The sequence below is a fragment of the Alligator mississippiensis genome, chromosome 5 (genome assembly GCF_030867095.1).
Source record: "Alligator mississippiensis isolate rAllMis1 chromosome 5, rAllMis1, whole genome shotgun sequence".
In the NCBI taxonomy this organism is placed as follows: Eukaryota; Metazoa; Chordata; order Crocodylia; family Alligatoridae; genus Alligator; species Alligator mississippiensis.
The window spans coordinates 42,040,538-42,063,458 of record NC_081828.1 but is presented as its reverse complement, the minus strand read 5'-3'; the positions used below and the strand labels follow the sequence as shown (position 1 = coordinate 42,063,458).

The following is a 22,921-nucleotide window of genomic DNA, read 5'->3' as shown; positions in this document are numbered from 1 at the left end:
CCTTTGTGTACATCACCTCCCCTTAATGCAAAAATTATTCTTGAGACTACAAAGCTTAATCTACAAAATGTGCTTGGTGAGACATTAAATTATGGTAGATGCACTGTCAAGAATAATTTTACCAGACACTGAGAATACGTTGGAACACAATATAAAATACAGAAGCATAAATGATCAGGCTTATTAAAGTCAATGGGGCTATGACACTTTATACAAGCTGATAACATTATAGGTGTTAATATAATGAATTTGTGAGGCTGACAAGATGCGAGCATTCAAAAGGATACAACTTCAGTGATACTACAGAGCAGATTCTCCTCCCTTATTCATAATATCTGGTCTGTTTGTGATGGTTTAATGACTGTTGGTGACATAATTAGAAAAGATGAAAAAGAGTGATTCCAGGTAGCAATAGGAAAGAAATGCTCTTCCACATTCATGAAGGGTACCTGGTTCTGGAATCAGTCAAAAAGAGGAATCAGCTACATCATTTGCTGGTGAAAATGAAAGGGTCAGATTTATCCCTAAAAAAATCCCATGCTCAGAAAGGTATCTTGGTTTAAGTTAGTGTAGTCATGAATTCAATGTTAAATTCAGTTAATTGATTACTGATGTGAATTTGAAATGTACAGCGTATCAAATGTATAGGTCACAGTAACCTGAAGAACCAAGACGTTTTCAGAATGGCCTTTACAAACTGTAACAACCAATATCAGATATTGAAAGCAAAGGCTATTGATAACAGTAGCCCTACATTCACACGACTTAGTAGTAAGACTGCTTAGAGATAACCTAATAGGGACAGTGATTTACTACATCAAAGTCACCTTCTCATGAAGGAATTTCTGATCAAGGGGTTTTAGTTGTACAATGCTGTTGTTCAAAATTCAAAGCTTCTGTAGAATGTTGGGATTTTGGACAATAATAGATTAAATCCAAAGGAAAATGGACTGTTCTGATTGAAATGTAACTAAAATACAGCAAAAGCTCTGTTATCCGGCACCCATGGGGAATGGGAGGTGCCGGATAACCAAATATGCTGGTTACCTGAGAGGCATCTTGGCCTGGTCAGGCTGCCGCCCCTCTCGCTGTGTCCGGTGCGCTAGGCTTTCACTCCCTGGCGTCAGTGTGCCGGGGGACAGGGTGGGGATCTCCACGCAGGCTGCTCTGCCCCAGGCCATGGCAAAGTGGGACTCGGTGAAACCAGAAGTGGGACTTCCGGTTTCGCTTCTGCCATGTTGACTGGCATGCCGGTTCATAGAGCATGCCAGTTAATAAAGTGTCAGATAACATGGCTTTTACTGTATATATAATCAGGCATGAAAAGTTAGCATAGCATCCAAGAAATTGTGTGTGACCATATAACCAAATGCTTAATGAATTTATACAGTAGGAGAAGTTAAGGGTCATCTTTGAAACCTTCACCCTACAATCTCCTTGCTCCTGGCTACTTAGCTGTGCAACCCAAATGTTGTTTGTGGCATTCCACTGTCCTGGCAAATTTGATTGTGTATATTCCTCAGGGGACAGACTGGCTTTCTGAGAGTGAACTCTACTCCTTTTCTCTTGCAAAGGCTCAGTGATTGGTTCTTCCTGGGCAGAGGAGTAAGAAAAGTGACATTCACCTTTCCCATTGCAGGTCAGTGACCAAAGCTGCTGGGCATCCACTGATCTATGATTAGTAAAAAAAAAAAAAAAAAGCAGCCCATTTACCCCAGTTGCACAGAATCTTTATTCCACTATATTCCTATAGACAGTGGTTTCCCTTGGTTAATTCTTAGCCCACCTTAATCCTGACTTTCCATGCCAGGCCTTGCACAGGGGGGTATAGGGAACAGGGGATCCACCCTAAGCATCTGACATTCTCTATCCAGAAGCGAATGTGTTGCATCTCTGCTCCCCAGGTGATTTTAATCTAAACTGTTCAACATGGTTTTGTGTGTCACTGAAGAATGCAAGCAGATGTCATCTTCAGAACAGCACACGCAGACACAAAAATCTTCTTGCTAGCTGCTTCTGGCCTTCTGTAGTACGTTATCTTGCTTAATATAATACGTCTGCAGGCCATCACTATGCAGGAATTCACTGTCAAGCAGCTGTCAAGCTTAATTGGGCTACCCTGTAAAAAATCCTGCATACAAGTAAATCAAAAAGAGTGGGGACCATAAAGGGTCCAGCATGTGGCACATCTATTTTATTTATAGGCTTCACTATGGTGCTCATTACCAAAGCAACTATGAAGGTCAACACTGACATCTGTAAAGAAATGCCACATATAGTTAAAAAAAAGTGCATATGAAATAAACACAAATTCTAAAACTCCAGCAGAGCTTTCAAACAACAATACAGCACACTTCAAAGAGGAAAAAAACCAGAAAAGTGACAGAGAATGATAAATAATCTGTTGGTCTCTGCATGGGATGCAGCTGGTGTGATAGGAGGATAGGGTTAGGAGTGACATCTGGGATGAGCATGAATGCCATATCATCCCTATCAAGCTCCATTTGGAAATTGGTATATTTTCTTTCACCCCTTACTTGTGTTGGAAAGATGTTCCAGAATATCACTGTTGTGAGGTTAGAAACTTTCTTCTAGTTTCCAGCCTGAATTTATTCATGGCCAGTTTGTACCCACTTGTTCTTTATGCTCTTAGCTTAAACAGCTGTTCTTTTTCTCTAGTGTTTACCCCTTCCTCATCCCCTCTCTACCTGAGGTATTTATAGGTAGTCTTATTCCCTCACAGCTTTCATTTTGGTCAGCTAATTTGTCTCCTTTTACATAATAAGTTCTCCATTCCTTTATCATCCTAGAAGCCTTTCTTTTCTTCCATTCCAGTCTGAGTTCAACTTCCTTGAAGATGGGTGTGTTCCAGCTGATGACTTACTAATGCCTTTTATAATGGCATTAATATTTTTCATCTCTACTGGAAATATGTCATCTGCTGGTATTTGTCTGAGTATCGCATTTGCCTTCTTACAGCCACATCACACTGGTGCCTTCTAATCAAATTGTACTTGGTAAATACACCCTAGTCTCTTACTTCCTCTGTCATTTCCAGCTGGGGAGCTCCTGACTTACTGCAGAAATTCTTGTTGCTTTTCTCTAAGGTCATGCCTTTTCACTATTACATTTAATCTTCTCCTGCCTTTGTCCTTGTGCATCCAGCACTGCCCAACTTGAAAACTAGAACAAACTCATCATTTAATGTTGGGATCAAAGTTAAATTATCTTTTAGCTGTATCACATACTCAATGCATGGCAAGCCCCTCTTCTTCCCTTGCATTCTGTATGTGTACCTGAAGAACTTTTGACTATTTTGTTTTTAACGTCCTCTGCAACGTCTAATCCAGATTGATTTATAGTAACATTCACTTTATCCCAACACTTCCTGACTTTCAGAATGCAGCCTTCTTTCATAATCTATGAGGCTGTGTGCTTACTCTCATTGTTTTGAAGGTTCATTCAGTTTGGCTTGAGCCTTTCCCAGTAAAGTATTTCCTCCTGGCTTGAGATGCAGGTTCTACACTGGCTTTCAACTTTGTGATTGAAAGAAATTCTCAGCCTCCTCCATATTTGAATCTAGGAGTTCAGCAGTACATTAGACTTTGTTAACTAGTTCCCTTACTTTATCCACGGGTTTCCTTTTGAAGCTGACGGTCTGAAATACAGACCTATTTTTGTTTCTACTTCCACTTATTTTAAATGGAATCACCTTGGAAGCATGTGATCCAAAGGCCTTTTTCAACATCCTGATATTTTATAGTGTCCTCACTATTCACCAAAACCAACCGATAGCATCGCTTCTTGTTGGTTCCATGATTATTTGGCGGTGACTCTTTGAGGGCCCCCATTATTAGTAACATTTATTCTTCCCTCTATACCTGGGGAAGAAAAAAGAGTCTCCCATAATGATGTAATTCCTAGTAGTATTAATTTTATCTTTTACAGCCTGGCACAGTTACTCTTGATCCATTCCAGTGGGACTCTGGCAGTGTCCTTTTCCTGATATGAAGCCCAATCAGTGAACTTTTCTCAGGAACTTTTTCAACTTCATGTCCACCTTTTGCCTCCTTGTTCCTGGAAGGTTATATTCCCTTTTGTTTTCTGATAACTAGCCTACCAGTTCTGTTTGCAAGGTGTACAGTTAGCAGTAAGAATCCTGACTATGTTTCTAATGAAGATGAAATCATTCATCTGTACCCAGAGGAACATTTCCCTAAGTTCCTTACATATGTGGCCCTCTGAACTGGTGAGTGCCACCATGTTTTTATGCCATATCTACTTTTCTGGCTTCCTGCAGGTGGCACTTCCCTATGAGCCCCTAACTAACACTGTCAACCAAGCAGGGTGTATACCACTGTAGCTGCAATGGTGCCCACAGAAAGAACATTTTGGGCAGTGTTGACATGCCTAATGATTAAATGCTAGCTGCAGAGCCAAGACGATTCAGGGAGGCTGGTGAAAAGGTCAGAAGTTAAGATCTTTTCCATAGCTTTTAACATCAGCTGCTCCTCAGAGCCTAAAACTTCTGTAGTAGTCCTAAAAACAGGTATACATCATAGCTAAAATAGAGGGAAAGAGGCAGTGAAACTGCACACAGGCTAACACTTATTCATGAATAAATCTGTCTGTGAGGATGAATATTGGTGTGGTCTCCATATGTTGGCCCAGACAATGGCTTTCACATAATGCTTGCCCATGGGAATAAAGTATTGTACACTTGGGCTCTGCATGTGCAAAGCTGCAAGTTTTGAGGACAGGTCCAGACGCTGTGATACAATTTTCTTGGTAATAAACACCTTCATCTTAGAGAACAAAGCCATAGCAGAAGGCAGAAGGAAGTAATTGAATCCATGGGTATGAAATTTGAAAGAGGCATGATGTTATCAGAGCGAGAACTACTCTGCTGCGTGGAGCTCAATTCACAGTGTGTAGAGAGCTGGCTGTGTGAGAGCGAGTTCTCGTCTTGTCAGAAGAGAGACTTGGGCAATGCATTGGGAGATAAAAGCTTTTATTAAAATTACCATTTCTGAGTTGTCTGTCAGTGGCAGCCATTTTGTAGTTCCATATTTCTATTGTTGCAAGCGCTGTAAGGCACTGCAGCATCATAGTAAGTGCTTAATTTACCATTTCTTAGTAATAGTAAAGTGTCTTTGCCAAAGGCATTTGGTTAAGGAGATGAAGTAAACAAACAGATAGGGAATTTTCTTTGAGGAAGGACAAGTCAGCCATTGTCCTGTAGCTTATACAATTGTTCCACTAATATTGCCATCCCCGTCACTTATCGTTAACTCCGGTGAAGAGATGACTCTTGTTATGCTTACACAGAAATTAATCCATGTGTGAAATTGAGTATATTTTCCCCTCAGTAACTTGTTGCATTACTTTTTCTTACCTCTGGCAAACTCCTGTTTTAAAAACTTTTCTCTGAAGGCAAATGAAGTGGTTCTCTTTTTGTTCCAGGAGTTGTGCACTTACTAAGCTTTCTGCAGAGGAAAAATGATTGCGAGGGTATTCAGTTTTCTAGCTAGATCATGATTCTGTGTATATGCATGCATATATGCCCTAGGCTTTATCGAATCATATCATACAGTAATATAAGTTAGGTTGGAAATGAATCTTAATAGTAGTTGAGCAAGGAGTTATTTTATATAAAACCTAATTTAAAAAACCCTGGATGACAGTAGATCCACTTTGCTTCTCCATAAGTCAGCTGAACCATGTTCCTTATCTAATATTTTCTGCTATTTTGTTGAGCATAGTTTAAATGTCTCGAGTATTGGGATTCTATCACACCTGCTGTCGTTCTGCTTGCTGTAGGTGAAGTATCTCGAAAGCAGTGGTTCTCAACCTTTTGAGATTCAAGGCACTTCTTGATAGACTCCAGGCACCCCTCAGAAAATCCCAGTTCTTAGTTTTCACTCATTTTTTGACTACAGAAAAACAACAGAGTAATTCTTCTGTTGCAAAGAGCCCAGAAAGCCCACAGCTGGGCAGAATGTTTTTAATGCTGGATTCCTACTTGGAACTGGGCTCATCCACAGGATCATGCACATGCCTTTCCCCGGGGACACATAGCAGTGGCACATAGTTGTGCTGCTGCTACTTGTCCCCGGCGAATGCCCCTGCGCACGTGCTCTGGCATGTGGCAGATTGCCGCAGGTGGGGTAGAGGAGGCTGGCCCCAGCAGCCTTACCTGTGATCCTGGGGGCACCTGGGGCTGCAGCAGTGGTGATTCAGGTATGTGGAGCCTGCCCAGCAGCCAAAGTGTGGCTCTGGCTAACCAGGCTCCAGTTTCAGGCAGTGCACACTGCAGCCACATGCACCGACTTGCTTTTTTTTCCTGAGGTTTTTTTGTGTGTGTGGGGGGGGGGGGGGGGGGTTTAGATAGTTCCTGATATCTAATTTTGCCTCAGCGCACAAAACCCTTTCACATGTGCCACATGCGGTGCCTTAAAAGCCTTTGAGGTGCTACAAAGCACATGTGCACATCCATCTGGACATGCCTTCTGGGTTTATCTTATGATTCATGTTTGCATACCTAATAGTGCCAACATTGTGTGGCTCCTCACAGCACCTCTGAAAGGTTGTCAAAGCACCCCAGGATGCCGCACTATCCTGTTTGAGAATTACTGCTGATAACAAGAGGGGATAAGGGGAGAGTTAGTTTTTAGGCAGTAGAAATGCGTCACGTGGGCTCCTCTAAGTCAAGAAACTGATATGTGTTTTTCTGTGTAGCACTGTTAATTTCAGCTTAGTCCAGAAAAATAACTACTATTGATGAACCACATATTCAATAGATATTGCTTATTCTGCTTGCAAATTAATTTCTAAACAGATTTTCTCAGCTTCATTTGATAGTCAACATCTCTAATTTCTGTAAATTAATTCTTGGGTTTTTTGATCATCTGTGAGTTCAATACTGCAAATATCTTATATTCAAACTATGCACAGTTTTGATTGGACATAGAGGTCACATGGCATGTTTCTGTTTCCCTGACTGGATGAGAGTAATCAAGATTCCAGTGCAAATACTTGTGCATATGAATTTAGAATTTGCTTGCTGAGTAATTGGCAATATTCATTTCAAATGTATGTCTTGACTAATGTTCCTTCCAGTAAACTCACTGGGCCAGACTCTTCTCTTGCTTATACCAGTTTTGGACTGGTATGACTCCACTGACTTCAGTAGAATTACTCTTCATTTACAAGATGATAGCTGAGAAGAATCTGACCAGTTTACTGGAATATTCATAGGAAAAAGAACATGGCAAATGAGAATTAATTAAAACATCTGAATGGATATTAGTGCATACTAATGTGTGTGCATCAGGATACGAATATATTAGTGCAAGCAGAACAAAATGAGAGGGACTGACAAGTAGGTGTATTTCCAGAATGGAGTGTAAATGCCAGTAGTGTGAATGCAAGGTTGAAGTTTCATAGCTGGACAAACAATAGTTTGGAAATGGCAAAGTGCACCTTGATTTTGATTTCAACTACAGCAAGGCAGTCTGGGTAGCACAATGTCATGGGTAAACTCAGTGAGACAGATGCAAAGTCAAGCACGTTGGAAGGAGTAGGTAGGACTGCTTCTCTGCAATGCTGGATTCTAAGCCAACTGAAAGCACTCAGGAAATAGATCTGGGCATCTCTGTGGCCAGCTCAAGGAAACCATCTGCTCAGCACACAGCATTGCTCCCAGAAGAAAACAAAAATGCATATAAAGAAAGGCAAAGATCATAATACTTCAGTGACAATGCCATTGTGTAAATGGATTGTACAGACTTGCCTCAAATGCTGAGTTCAGAAAGGGCTCAGTGAAAGGTAATAAAAAATTATCAACATTTGTAGACAAGAGACAGGCAGAATGGGACCATTTAATTTAGAGAGGAGAGACCTTCTGATGTATTAAATAATGAATAGTGTCAAGGTGATAAAGCTGATACTCCTACTGCCGTCTTCTTCCACACGTTACAAGGGGGATGTTCAGTGGAATTGAAAAGCAAGTAATCTAAAATTGATATAAAAGGAGATGCTTTTAAGTGCAGCACATAATTAGCCTATGGAACTCTCTGCCACAGGGGATTCAAGCCAGCAGTTTAATGAAATTCACAGAACGGGATTAGACATTTATTTAGAAAAGGGCTCAAGTTTGAAACATACCCAATTACTTTAGAAGCCAAAGCTCCCCAGACTTTCAATGGAATATAGGCTTTGGAATCACAGGGAGGTGTTTTTGAAAATTGTTACCCTTTATGAATGCTTGCATTTACACTGAACAAGGTAAAAGTTTAAGAAATATAAGACCTCTCATGGGTCAAAAGCCATCCACTCACCGGCATGGATAACTTTAAAATGTTTCCTCAGAACAGATCATTTCACATGCATATTTACTCAGATCTAAGAAGAGGTTTTTTTTCTTTCCAGTCAACATAGGGAAAAAGGGGTGGGCCGTACATGGGAGACTGCTGCGTGGAGCCTGAAGGGAGCGCAGGGGAGACCATGAAGTGGCAGTGGAGCTGCTGCATCTCCAGGTCCATCTCCAACCCAAACCCAGTTCTGAGGTTGGGGCTGGGGTTGCCACTGCAACCTGGCTGGGGCTTGAGCCACTGCATACTTCATGCCCGGGGCTAGGAGGGTGGAATGGAGGAGCAGGCACAGGGGGAAGCAAGTAGCACGAGGAAGGGGCAGGGATCAGGCTGCCTGCAACCCCTCCCATTTATTTCTTTGCTGCTTGCCCCTGACTCTGCTTCTTCTGCCACAGCGGTGGGTGGAGGGACAAATTTAAGATGACCCTCCAATAATTAGATTCTATACATGGAAAATTATAACAAATGTATTATTGTCTTTGTATATAATCTAATTATTGGGGGCATTGTCTTAAGTTTGAAGTAGTCTTGTATTTGGGTAAATACAATATCATTATTATGCTTTAACCACAAGTCCAGTCTTCCTCTTTGATATCATAATTGCTGTTTGTGAGCTAAGCATGAGGTGCACCGTGCCTTGGTGAAACAATGCCATCCAAGTATAGTGCAGAACTGGTTTAGACAGCTTGAGTGCTTCTGTTCTAATACACACTGAGAGCTGCTTAAGAAACTGGGAAAAACAAGAGATACCACGGGGGATTTTAAATGTGCACAGGATGCTGAACCTGACACCCTCTCCCCATGCTTCAGAAAGTGTACAGGAGGTTTTTGAGATCTGCTGTGCCCTGGGCTGAAATGAAAGCTTCTGCAGATGTGTAGCTGGGCTAGGAAGCAGATGCACATAAATACAGCAGTGTGGCAAGTGGGTTAATACAGGAAACTGAGCACAGTGAGGGCAGATACCTGTAAATCACACAAAGAACTCTTGGAGCTACTTCTCTCTGCTGCAGTCTTTGTTACAGCATCCCCAGATAGATGATTCTGCAGCTTAATATCTCTCGCTGTCAAAAAGTTGGTAAGGATATTTAGCTTTGCTCTTCCTTTCTTTAATTCTAGCTAGACCTCCCTGGCAGTCCCTCAAACAATTATTCTCCTCTGGTGTTTAAAACCTACAGATATTAATAACTTGTTTTGGCTAAAGAGCTATCCAAAGAAGAGTGAAATATTCCAGGTGGAGGTTCAGGACACTGTGGAGAGGGGCTGTATTACAATAACCAGGGATGGATCGGGGGCAGGGGAGGCAGTGGCATGGATGCATCCCCCATTCAGTCAACCATGCCACAGGAGAACTCCCCAAAGCAAATAATAATTCCCTTCTCCCTTCCCCTCCATGCTCAGTGGGATTGAAAACAAAATGTTGTTTAGTTGAATATTTCATGAAACTTTTTTTTAATAAAAAATGTTATTTTCAATTTTTGTTGTTGTTATGTTTTCAATATTGTCCCCTTTCTCTTCATTTTTTGCTTCCCGTATCTGCATTTTCCTCCTTTTGTTCTATTTTGCCACTGGAAAGGACAAGAGGTGCAAAAAATTAAAATCAAACCAAGCATACTTCATTTAACTGACCCAAAAAACCCTAAAAAAAAATTCATGAAAATGCCCATACTTGGAAAAATGCCATTTCTTCACAACAGAGAGAGAGAGAGAGAAAAAATGTATTATAAATGAAATGTTTCAACTGACCCTTTTTAACATGCAATAAAATTGGATAGCTATTGCTAAGGACTAGATTGCGAACCTCTTATACTAATGAACACCTATTCACACTCACAGTGACTACTTATGTGATTAACTGCTCATCACTTTGAGTAAGGGATTCACAGTCCTGCCCTAAAATTACCAGCCATGCTGTCTATGGCTTGAATATGTGACTCAGATGATGTCTCTCTTCATTTCACAATTGCCATACAAGCAAACATCCGAGATCTCTGGGATAATGAAGCCACAACACATCTGGCAGGCAAGGTTCTTTGAGTAGATGTGATATCTTTTATTAGACCAACTGAGTAGTTGGAAAGAAGTTCTTAGCAAGCTTTTGGGTGCAATCACCTTTCTTCAGGCACAAGGAGTCTCTAATGTTCTGAGACTCCAAGGAATGAGATCAGCAGAGACTCCCTGCACCTGAAAAAGGATGATTGCACCTGGAAGCTTGCTAAAAACTTCTTTCCAACTACTCGGTTGGTCTAATAAAAGATATCACATCTACTCAAAGAACCTTGCCTGCCTATGTCCTTAGACCAACCCGGCTACAACCCAAAACCCAGCAACACAAGATCTGTGAACAATAAGCGGGAAAGGTTGCTGATCAGCAGCCTAAGCCCTGCAGCAGATGTTCAGTTAAAGGTGCAATGGGATCTGATTCATGATCCCAGCAGTCGTGCCTTCTACCATGCTACATGTGCATGGCAGGAGGCGTGGTTGTGGGACCATGGGTCAGATCCCAATCGCACCCTATTGCTGATGCAGGGGGAGCCTGGTATTACGATTCTGGATTCCTCTTGCACTGGCAAGTAGCAAGTCAGCTGCCCTGTCCACCCGGCTTAGAGTACCAGTCATCTGACGGGTGCCCACAGCCCTTCAGGAATGCATTGGAGTGAAAGGCTCTGATTTGCTCCTAAGCCTGGGGGTGCCAATCAGCTGAGTGGCAGTCCCAGCCTCAGGAGGTCACGAGCTGAGGCCTCTGTTAGCTCCCAAGGCTGGGAGCACAGATCAGCTGATCTGCCTGGCCACACGTTTAAATTTTGACTCAGTGAAAATCAGCTACAAGGTTATTACACATATTTTGTGTAATAACTTGGTGGCTTATCCCCTGCTTTAGCACGCCATTAATTGAATGTGTGTGTGGCTGGGTAAATACTTAAGATGTGATTAACTAGTTAGTCACATCTTAAATGTAATGTTTTCCAGGGGGCTAATTGTCCCGGTTTTCTGAACAGAGAATAGGATGATGCTAATATGGAATAGTAACATGCCCAAGGGAAAAAACACCTTTGGATCACAGGGGTGTCCAACTCATTAAGCCATGAGTAAGTGAACAATTGTATGTAGTATAAAGCGAACATGGGAACAAAAAACTCACTACTGCTACTTCCTTGTTTGGTTTCCTTCTATCCAGCATGTTGAACCAATCCATTAAACCACTATATATATATAGCACCTACCTCTAGACCATATTACCACTGGTCCAAGACATTTGCTATCCCACTCCTAACAGCCAATACCTAATGTATCTGAGCAAGGAAATTAAACAACATAATGCACCTGAGCAAATTTACAGTCCCACATCTGAAAGTGGAAAGAGGCTTGTCAATCCTGGCAGTTACCAACTAATTCCCTGAAGCATTTAGACATGTTTTCTTTAACAAAGCAGCTGCTCCTCAGGATGGGATGTTCAGTATATACCTAGATGAAGCAGCCACAGCCACTGTTAGTGCTGCCACTGAGAATTATAAATTGGACAGGAGAATTAATTCTAGTTGGCTGGTATCTGGACCCTTGGTTTAATGCTTCGGTGAAAACCCCATAAGTCAGAGGTTCCCAACCACTGGACTGTGGCCTGGTAGCGGGCCACAAAGGGTTGGCTGCTGGGTCATGGCGCAAGCTTTAACCACTGCTATGCCCAGGCCATGCCCACACCATGCTGATTGGCTGAGCGAGAATGTCCCTGCTTGGCCAATGACTGTGATTTTAGCTTTTGAAATTGGACCACGGTAACTGTGTCTAGTCACTTCCATATCAAACACAACAGCTAAGGAGATGATCAAGCAAACTTCACTGGATTGCTTTTTTGGAAAGAGTGCTTCTGTGAAAAGCACTCTGTTTTGCACCATGCCTCTGCCTATTGAGTTTGTTTTGTGTCATACACTGCCTCCGATCCTTGCAATTCCCCCCTCCCCCCCCCCCAATTAAATTTAAATAAGTAAATTAGATTATTTTTATACTCGATCTGCCAAAATTCTTTGAGTGAGTTTGCTGGTCCATAGTCTTAAAAAAGTTCGGAACCCACTGCCATAAGTGACTGGTTTTTTAACTTCCCTCAGTTTGCAGTTTAAATGCGAGATGCAAGGTTTTCCTAGCCCACATAATATTTGCCTTTTGAAAACTTCTAGGTAATTTTTAAAATAAATGTAAAAAAATCAAAGTTATTTGCTCCCTTCCAGTGCTCACTAGATGGTTCTTTGGGAATTTTATATCAATCTCAAGATTTCTCACTATTTCGACCTGAGAAGTCAGATGCTATGCACTAGAAAAGCACTACAGTCTGATAATGGCTGATGGTCATGGTGATGGTGGTGGTGGTGATGATAAATAATGATGCACCAAAAAGATGCAGACACTACAGGAATTTCATAGGCACCAGGGTAACCCTACAGTTAGGGTGGGCTACAGAAAGGAAGAGACCTTTGCTACAGAAATGTAGTTAATGTGGATGTCAGTAGAAGGTGATGATCATCTTGCTTCAGTGTATGCAACCCTTTTTGGAGGAGGAGGTAAGAGCTTGCAGATTCCAGCTGTGGTCTGAGCTGTTGTGCTGCTTGTCAAACTGAATATGGGCATACATGTGCTAGATGCATGTCCTAGAGCTGTCTTTTGGCATCTGGAGGATTCCCTGTCCCCAAGCACTTCGTGATGGAATGGCAGGTGCTCTGCTACTCGAAGTTGAGTCTGTTAGATGGGCTATGGCTCAGGAAAATGGAGTCTGGCTATCATGATCTTGGGATGGAACTGGGGAAAGATGTGCAGTAGACACATCTGGCAGTGGCATTTTAACCAGGACCAGGAATAACCCCTTCTCCTGTGGTTTAACCAGGGCTAGAGAGGAGAATGCACCAAGAAATCTAATGTGAAGGATACTTCTGCTGTGGCTTTCAAGAGGGTAGCATTGATAGAATTTAACAGAGCTTCCTCATTTGTGCAAGAGATTCTAGGGTAGGGTGGGCAAAATCTGGCCTGCGGGCCGGATGCAGCCTGCCAAGGGATTATATTTGGCCTGCAGCAAGTGCCTTGGCCCTGCCCTGCCCAGCTCAGGTGCAGGTGGAAGCTGGGCTGTGGTGCATGTGGCTGGTCCTGCTACCCCTGGGTGTGCAGCACAACAGGTTGGAGTAGTGCAGCAGCTGGACTCCACTTCCTGACAGCCCCTGCCGTGGCAGCTCCTTCAGACTGTCACTGCTAGTGTCTTTGCCATTGCTGGACCTGGCCTGCTGCATGGGTATCCCAGCCCTTCCACCCTGCAACCACCACCAGGGGCACCAGACAGAGCGGGTGGGTGGACAGGCAGGGTCTCCATGGAGATTGGCCTGGGACACCCGCAGGAAGGGTGCGCTCAGCAGAGTGCGTGGGATGGGGATGCAAGAGGGCAGGGAGTAGTGTCCAGGCGTGGGACAGATGGGTAAGGGCCGGGGCTGGGGCCAGGATTGTGAGGTGGAGACAGCGTGGGATTGGGGCTGAGGACAGAGCCCACAGGGATGTGCGGGGAGTGAATCATGTCTCTGTCCTGGGCCCCATTCCTCTGCTGCTGCTGCCTCACAATCCCAGCCCTGCCTGCCTGTCTTGCTCCTGGATATTGCTCCCCACCTGCCCACAGCCCCATCTCATCTGCCCAGTCGAGTGTGCCCTGCCTGTGGTGATCCTGATTGGTCTTCATGGAGACCCCACCTGCTCCACCTGGTGGTGAGTGTGGGGCAGACAAGCCCAGACCAGATAGGATCAATTGCCCCCAAACCTGCACCACGTCAGCCCAGGTCAGCACCACCTCCCATCCCCCGCCCACAACAGCTCACCAAAATTCCTCAAGTGGCCCCCTAGCCAAAATAATTGCCCACCTCTGTTCTAGGATGAACTGGTTTAGCTACAGTAGCCTTCCAATTCACCAGCGAGGTTAAAGCTGTATTTCCTATATAGGTTTGGACGTGGGCATTTATTCATGGAATCAGCTACTTTTGACAGTACTCAGCAGATCTCCTTTGCCCTGGCCTTATGTATGGAGCAGGTACGGAGCAGAAAGCAGCCCAGGAAAGGAGAAGAGAGGATCTGGGAATGGAGGAGAATCTCTTTTACCATAAAATTGTGTATCTACAAAGTTTTAAACATTTAAAGGCATCCTCCTAAAAATCATCTAATTCTTTAAAGACCCCTGAGTTTCCCATATGGATACAATTCATGCCTTATCTCCATCTATTCTCCTCCAAAATTCATTGGCCCCGGAAGATTCTCATATATAGCTTTCACCCCTACTTCCGTCTTATTCTTGATGAAGCCTGCAGGGAAGAGAGCCATACTCTTATCAGATTTCAAAGTAAATTGATGAAGTCCTGGGCCCTGATTAACTGCTGCTTATAGCATAGGATAGACTCCTTCCCAAGCTCGCTCCATGTGAACTGGAGTCGTTCAATCTAAATAGTGACTTGGAGTTTTATGAACATCTAACAAATAAAAAACAAGGTTTTGTCTAAACCCTGCAAGACCTGAGTGACTAAGTGGGAAGGAGAAATGCAGTTAAAATGGTTTTACTGTCCAGTGACACCAGCCAAGGGGAAAAAACAAAAAATGCAGTGAGCCATCCAATGGTAACATATGGCTTTGCTGCTGCAGCACCTACATTCAAACTTAATCTGGACATTTCATAAGCAGAAATCTTCATTAAAGGGAGATTTTGCTAGGAACTTGTGTTTCAGTGAATTTCTGCTAGCAGTCCTACACTCTCTTTGTAAAAATGATACGGAAATCACACAAAGTAAGGTTATTAATTACAGTGTTGGATCCCAATTTAGAACAAGGTCTCTCAAGTTGAGGTGAGCCCTGAATTCTCATTTTTGGTGGCACCTAGAGTTGGACACAATCAACACAGACTGCATCTCTATCCAGCCAAGTACCACTCCTATGCTGAAATGTTAATTAACGAGTCCAAAGCAGGGGGTATCAGCATACTTTGGAACAGCGCTTGGTCACTGGCTTTGTGATACTGTTGCCCAAACTATCATGTTACAACTGACTGCTAAGATGACAGGCTGGACCAAACGTGGCAGTCATCTACATTTCCTCTGCCCTGTTCAAAGCTTCCCTTTATCTCCAGCCCTGTCTCACTGATGTGGATACTGTGGAGAGGCCAGGGCTCCACTGAGAAGATTCTAAAAGGATGAGCTTTGGAAGGTGCTGATCTCACAAGGATGGCATGTGGGGAGGAAGACACATTTCACTGGGGATAAAGTGAAAGCTAGAAGAAAAGGACATAAAAATCACTCTGACCAAAGAAGAGAAGGGTGCCTCTGGATCTGAAGAGGTGCAATCCCACATCTCTGCTGGAGGAGGAAAGCAGTTACAGGAGATTAAATGACCTGCTGCTCTCTGATTATTAAAAGAAAATGGTATTTCCTGGCAGCACTACAGATCTGACACTTTGATCCATTGAAACACTCTCAAAATATAAATCAGAAACTAGTGATCAAAACCTGTGGTTCAGGGGAGTTGGGAATGATTCTCCTTTTTGGGAGAGTGGGCCTCTGGCAGGATTTTCTTTTCAAATCGCTTTCTCTTCCCCTAGTATGATCACCCTAGGCTGGGAGAGCTCCCTTTCAGGCAAATAGGGACTTAGATTGCAAGTTCTTTCCAACAGGGAGTACAATTGCATCACGTGTGTCACAAAGCAGTCCTGTTCTATGACTGGGGCTCCTGGGATCTCTAACAAGCAATAAAAAATGCTTATGGATGATTCTTGGCCTCTCTACTGTGCCTACTGACAAAAAGGCCGACTGTGATAAAGGGACTTGTTTACTAGGAACTGAAAAGAGGCACGTTCCACAGCTCACTTCATGTACAGGACAGAGCTGGTCAAATCCTATCAATCAGATATTGTATTTGGGGCCTGACTCAAAAGCTACTGAAGTCAGTGGAGAGACTCATTGATTGAAATGCGGTTTGGATCAGGGTCTTATTGAATAACATCAGTGTTCATTGTATGGACTGGAGATTCATATGGTTACATCCTGTCTCCCTTGAAATCAAAGGCAGAACTCCTACTCCCATAAGTTTTAAAACCAGAATGACTGTCTGAACTGATTTCCTGTAGATTGCAAGTTGCAAAATTTCACTCCAAGATTCCTCCTTTAGGCCCATAATTTCTGCGCTACAACAGATCTAGAGACTTTTGAACTTAAGAGACATCTGAACGCTTAAAGATGTTCACAATCTGAGAAACCACTACAGCTCTTGCTAATCTGCTTCAATGGTTAATTACCCACTGTTAAAAATAATTGCTTTCTTTCTAGGCCAAATTTGTCTAGGAATCTAGCTAGCAGCGTTAAAAACAGCAGTGAAAGATCACTAACAGATCCTGGCTATCAGAATACAAGCTTTCCCAGATACCTCCTCTGGTTATTGGTGCATGCTGAAGTCCATGGTGCCATTTCTTCACTGTTGTTACCCATGCTACCTATATATCTATTGTAACTATGCTACAATCATGCCTTCATTTTGCCGTGTAAGCATAATCTGTGTATTCATATTTATATTTTGCATTATTTAACAAACTTCATGGTTTGTTGATTCACTGATGAATAACATATTCAATGACTAACGCATTTCTCTCCTTAATGAGGTATATCTGATATTGTGTTTTTATGACAATAATTAATTTACATTAAAGCTCACAAAATACAGGAATGCCTCACAGTGTACTTCCTAAATGCTACTGGCTTCAAGGAACACACAACCAAAGACTCAACAAAGGCCTGGAAAAGGGGAATGAAAACAATAATTTATGTCTGACTTATATACAAATCATCCTGATTTTCATAGATTCATAGATGTTAGGGTCGGAAGGGACCTCAATAGATCATCGAGTCCGACCCCCTGCATAAGCAGGAAAGAATGCTGGGTCTAGATGACCCCAGCTAGATACTCATCTAACCTCCTCTTGAAGACCCCCAGGGTAGGGGAGAGCACCACCTCCCTTGGGAGCCCGTTCCAGACCCTGGCCACTCGAACTGTGAAGAAGTTCTTCCTAATGTCCAATCTAAATCTGCTCTCTGCTAGCTTGTGGCCATTATTTCTTGTAACCCCCGGGGGCGCCTTGGTGAATAAATACTCACCAATTCCCTTCTGTGCCCCCGTGATGAACTTATAGGCGGCCACAAGGTCGCCTCTCAACCTTCTTTTGCGGAGGCTGAAAAGGTCCAAGTTCTCTAGTCTCTCCTCGTAGGGCTTGGCCTGCAAGCTCTTAACCATACGAGTGGCCCTTCTCTGGACTCTCTCCAGGTTATCCGCATCCCTCTTGAATTGCGGCACCCAGAATTGCACGCAGTACTCCAACTTTGGTCTGACCAGCGCCCGATAGAGGGGAAGTATCACCTCCTTGGAACTATTTGTCATGCATCTGCTGATGCACGATAAAGTGCCATTGGCTTTTTTGATGGCTTCGTCACACTGCCGACTCATGTTCATCTTGGAGTCCACTAGGACTCCAAGATCCCTTTCCACTTCCGTGCCACCCAGCAGGTCATTCCCTAGGCTGTAGGTGTGCTGGACATTTTTTCTCCCTAGGTGCAGCACTTTGCATTTCTCCTTGTTGAACTGCATTCTGTTGTTTTCTGCCCACTTGTCCAACCTGTCCAGATCTGCTTACAGCTGTTCCCTGCCCTCCGGCGTGTCCACTTCTCCCCGTAGCTTTGTGTCATCTGCAAACTTGGACAGAGTACATTTGACTCCCTCGTCCAAGTCGCTGATGAAAACATTAAAGAGTATCGGTCCAAGGACCGAACCCTGTGGGACCCCACTGCCCACACCCTTCCAGGTTGAAACCGACCCACCACGACTTGCTGGGTGCGACCCTTCAGCCAATTCACCACCCACCGGACTGTGTAGTCATCCAAGTCACAGCCTCTTAACTTGTTCACCAGTATGGGGTGGGATACCATATCGAAGGCCTTCCTGAAGTCTAAGTATACGACATCCACCCCTCCTCCTGTGTCCTGGCGTTTCATAACCTGGTCATAGAAAGAGACTAGATTAGTCAGGCACGATCTGCCTGCCATGAACCCATGCTGATTTCCCCTCAGCATAATTTGTCCTGCCAGGCTCTCGCAAATGTGAGCCTTGATAATTTTTTCAAAGACTTTGCCAAGGATGGAGGTGAGACTGACTGGCCTATAGTTGCCCGGGTCCTCCTTCCTCCCCTTTTTGAAAATGGGGACCACGTTGGCCCTTTTCCAGTCCTCCGGGTTCTCAGTAAGCAGTGGGGTGGAGATAGATCTGTAAGAACAAAACGAGTAGAGACCTTGCAGGCAAGTCTGGGGAGGCTGCTCCACATGCATTAAGCGATGTAGAAGTAGACTGGGTGAGAATCTGACCAAAGGCACCTAATAGGTGGAATAGGATCTGACCCACAGTGTCCAGACCAGTTCAGTGCTGAGGGCTGCACCATCCTGTGACTTCTCTGCAGTGCACCAGCCCACAATCTTTCCCTGTTAGACTTGTTGGGAAAGAGTTTATGACATTTGCTTCCCAGGATGCAAATGTTCTACTTAGTTGTAGGCTTTGCCCCCTACCCTTCCCCCCCCCCTCCCATTTATTAGCTTGAGAAGTCGGAGCTTCATGAATAAATGATCCTTCTATTGTCAACAGCCATTACATTAATCCTTAACTGTATCCCTCCTATCACCACCGAGGTGTGTCCTTGTCTCTGTCCTACCATTACATCTTTTCTGCAACATTATTAGTAATTACTACAATAAATCCCAAGTGGGCAGAGCCCTGGCTGGGTAGACTATACTGCCAGGCAATGCAGGCATTATGTTCATGGATTGTTTCTCTCTCTCTCTCTCTCTCTCTCTCTCTCTCTCTCTCTCTCTCCCCCCCCCCCCTTCTCTCTGCAATTGTCACCCAGATGAATTGCTTCTTCCTTGCCAAGGGACAGATGGAGGGTGGAGGATATGGTGGTATGCTCCTGCACTCCAGCTGTGTACTGAGACACAGCTCATGCAGAGGATGGGAATGTGACCCTTGCTCTGGGTTCCCCTTGATCACCCCCATACTCCCTGGTTGTCTCTGTTCCATGACACTGGTGTGCTCCTAGTCTCAGTACAGATAGACATGCACTCTCTCCTCCCCCCAGATCTTTCTTGGCTCTTGGCAGATGAGTCCCTGCCTTGGGTTATACTCAGTTCATATGTTTGAAGTTTCCCTCACAACCAGAACAGCTAGTGAAAGCTGAGATTCTGGGCAATGAGAAGAGCTTTGGAGAAGTTTCTGCAGATATGCTGTGGTGGATCCCAACTCCAAGCCAGTTCCTTGCCTCCTCCTTGTGCCCTATTTCTCTGGCCCTCACTCAGCCTTTGCTTAACTCACTCCCCATTTCCTGGCTTCAGTCATCCTCACTCCCACCTCACCTGTTGCCTTCACCCCCTCTCTCTGCTCAGCTGTCTCTTTTGAGACTCATGTTCCTCCTTCCACTCTCTTTTCCTTTTTTCACTCAAGTCTTTCCCATGTTTCCCTTTTTCTCTTTCTTTTTACTCTTGCTACACTGCCCTACTACATTTTCCCCATCCCTTTCTCTCCCTCACTAAGGTTTGTATGGAGGCTAGCATTGGCAGCTAGCAGCCTGTCTCTGAAGTACAGGCTTCTCTTCATATCACTGTGTACTCTTTTCTTCTCCTTCCTCCCTCCTCTGGCTGCACATATGCCTTCTCCTACTGAGATGATATGACCTCAGCTTGCAGGCATGTCCCTGTGTAGCACCCTCTGAGGCAGCTGATATCCTCATTTCTCACATCTGGGAGCAGGAGGCAGAGGTATGCTTTACTCCAGAAAGCAGCTCTGTTGGGATGAAGGGAGTAGTATATCAAAAGCTTGCCCTTCATAAACTGTACTTGAGGGCACAGCCTGCACCTTAACTTGTGTTGTGTTTTGACTGGACCCTCTTCCTCTCAAGAGCATTTCCTGCAGAAAATCATGACGTGCCCAGAATAGAAAGGAAGAACTTCCAGCAAAAATACAGGAAGATTCTTGTTCTTGTTTTTATTAAAGAAACAAATTGTGCAGTAAATTAAACTTGATCTGCATGAAATTTTCCCTGCACGTCTATCCTAGTATAAGCCTGGGAATAGGTTTTATCTGAATTCTTTTGTCTTTTTTCTTTAATTTAAAAAGTCAGAATTTCTTGTAATTGCTTCTGCACTCCTAGTGAATTCAGGGAATACTAGGAAAGCCCTCTGGTGACTAATTGAATACCTTATGAGCGTCATGGCTATAAGCAAAGTTCTCTGCCTTATGAAGATATTTAGCTCTCCTGCTGTGGCAAGCTGATATTTTTATGAGAAGTTTTTCATATCTTTTGGTCTTAATATGCAATAGATCATTACATTTTGACACTTAATTACTTCTATCATCCAGAAATGCTTAGTATTTAATGATAATAAAGCACTTTTGTTGTAGAAGCCAAACACCATGTATATTATCTCTGACTGTTAGAATAATAATGCCACCTAGCTCTCAACAGAGTGTTTTCATCAGCAGATCTCAGTGCTTTCCGAAGGAGGTCATTATCAGTACCCCGTTTTACAGATGGGGGAACTGAGGCACAGAGAGGTGGAAGTAACTTCCCCAGGGTCATCCTGCAGACTGGTAGCAGAACTGATAGTAAAACACAGTTTCTTGAGTCCCCATCCAGCATTCTGCTCAGTAAGTTACACCACCTCCCTTGCATAGGGTATCTCTTACATGTACTTGGCTAGCAACAACATCCTGTGCTTTTAGACACAATAGGATTTGTGTTCAACTCCCTACTCTTAATTCTTCTAGGCATTCAGTCCAGTTCTATCATATACAAGGAAGAACTAATAGAATACAACACTTTAGTCATTTAAAATCTATAGATTTGGAGAGATCTTCCCTCGGGATTGTGCAGGGTAGTGAATAAGAAGTTAATTAGAGAAGGGAGATTGGGAACTTCTTAATACAAGAAGGAGGAGCATCAACAAAACTAAAATGTGGGATATGCTAGAGTTAGGCAATGAAATACTATTTTCTCACACAGTACAGAGTTAAACTGGGGAACTCGCTACCACGGGATGCCACTGAGGCCAAAAAATTAAGATTCAGACAGGGATTAGCCATTTAAATGGGTGGCAAGAAGGGCCAGAGTGAATGTAACTGATGACAACAAATTTTGGATGGGGCATTAAACTTAGTGCTTCAGGGCTTAAGCCAGTATCTAAGGATGGAGATGGGCCTTTTTCTGCAGTCAAAGGGGACAGAACTAGGAGCAATGGCCTCAAGCTGCAGCAGAAGAAATGTATGTTAGAGATTAGGAAGAACTTTCTGAGTGTTGGGGTGATCAATTATTGGAACAGGCTACCTTGAGAAGTCATGGAATCTCCATCCTTGGAAATTTTCAAAAGCAGGTTAGACAGACACATGGCTGGGATGGTTTAGTTAGAGACAGTCCTGCCTTGAGCAGGGACTTGACTAGATGACCTTGTGACGTCCCTTCCAGCCCTAATTTCCCATGATCCCACTAGAGGCTAGGATGAGACCTAATGTATGGGAGGGAGCAAATTATCCCACAATGACCTACAGTAAAGTCCCTACCTTGTCCCCTGAAGTACTTGGGGTATGGCTAATGTCTGACACAAGTGACCAGGTTGCATGAATCAAGCTTTGTTTGCTGTGCAATTCAAAGGTTGCAGCTTTGAATCCAGGGAAGGTTGCTCCCTTACTAGATTTCTCTTTCCCTTTTTTTCATGAATGCAGTTCTTGATGTATTGTTCACGCTTCAGATTAAGGGTGCATGTACAGAGTTAATAAATAATGAAGACATTTTATAAAGTAGTTACGGATACAAGCAGTGTTATATTGATGATTATAGGCATATTAGCAAATGTTGCCACTGAAGGTTATAACCAACCTGCTGACCTGTTGGACTTTGCAACAACTGATTAACAATTTATTAAAACAGCTAGGAATCATTTATGAACCTTTTATAAACTATTTATAAGTGTACCCTTAGTTTGGACTCTGACTGATTTATTCATTACTCTGAAGGGAAGAAGAAAAAAAGAAGGAAAGAATTTCTAATGTGTGGAAGGCCCAGCTGGAAAGATCAGAGTTTAGTAACAGTAAAGTCTAAGGAGAAAGTTCCAGTTCCTCAACCAAAACCAAGTAAAGCCATCAGGTATATCAAGACTTAGAAGCAAGATTGATCAAAGGGAGTGAAGGCCTTTGCATAATTCCAAGGGAACTGTTGGTTGGCCTTTAACTATGACAGTCCTTCTCCTGACACTAGGGTATGCTACCAGGCATGTTTCTGTTATTATGACAAGTCCTTACTTGTTTTTACTTTTATGTTTTCCGGAAACACTTTGGAACATGATTGGCCTTGAATAGGTCCAGTACTAAGCAGGCCAACAGGATGGTGGGAAAGTTCAGAGGCTGGGAAGTAAAGCTTCCTGATAAGAGGGGGTGGTAATTTTGTCAGGGAACAAAAAGGTTTCTAATAA

At 43.4% G+C, this 22,921-nt stretch overlaps 1 protein-coding gene across 5 annotated transcripts in view; it reads left to right on the top strand.

Moving 5' to 3' along the window:
• The window catches only part of TMEM121 (transmembrane protein 121), a 138,580-nt gene that overhangs the window by 35,818 nt on the left and 79,841 nt on the right, over positions 1-22,921 (top strand). Inside the window, exon 1 of one of the 5 annotated variants that reach the window (XM_059728255.1) lies at positions 22,481-22,596. The exons of the other annotated variants lie outside the window; for them this stretch is intronic. The gene's annotated coding sequence lies outside the window, so the exon portion shown is untranslated. Of the gene's footprint in view, positions 1-22,480; positions 22,597-22,921 lie in introns of those variants that run through there. 5 annotated transcript variants of the gene reach the window in all.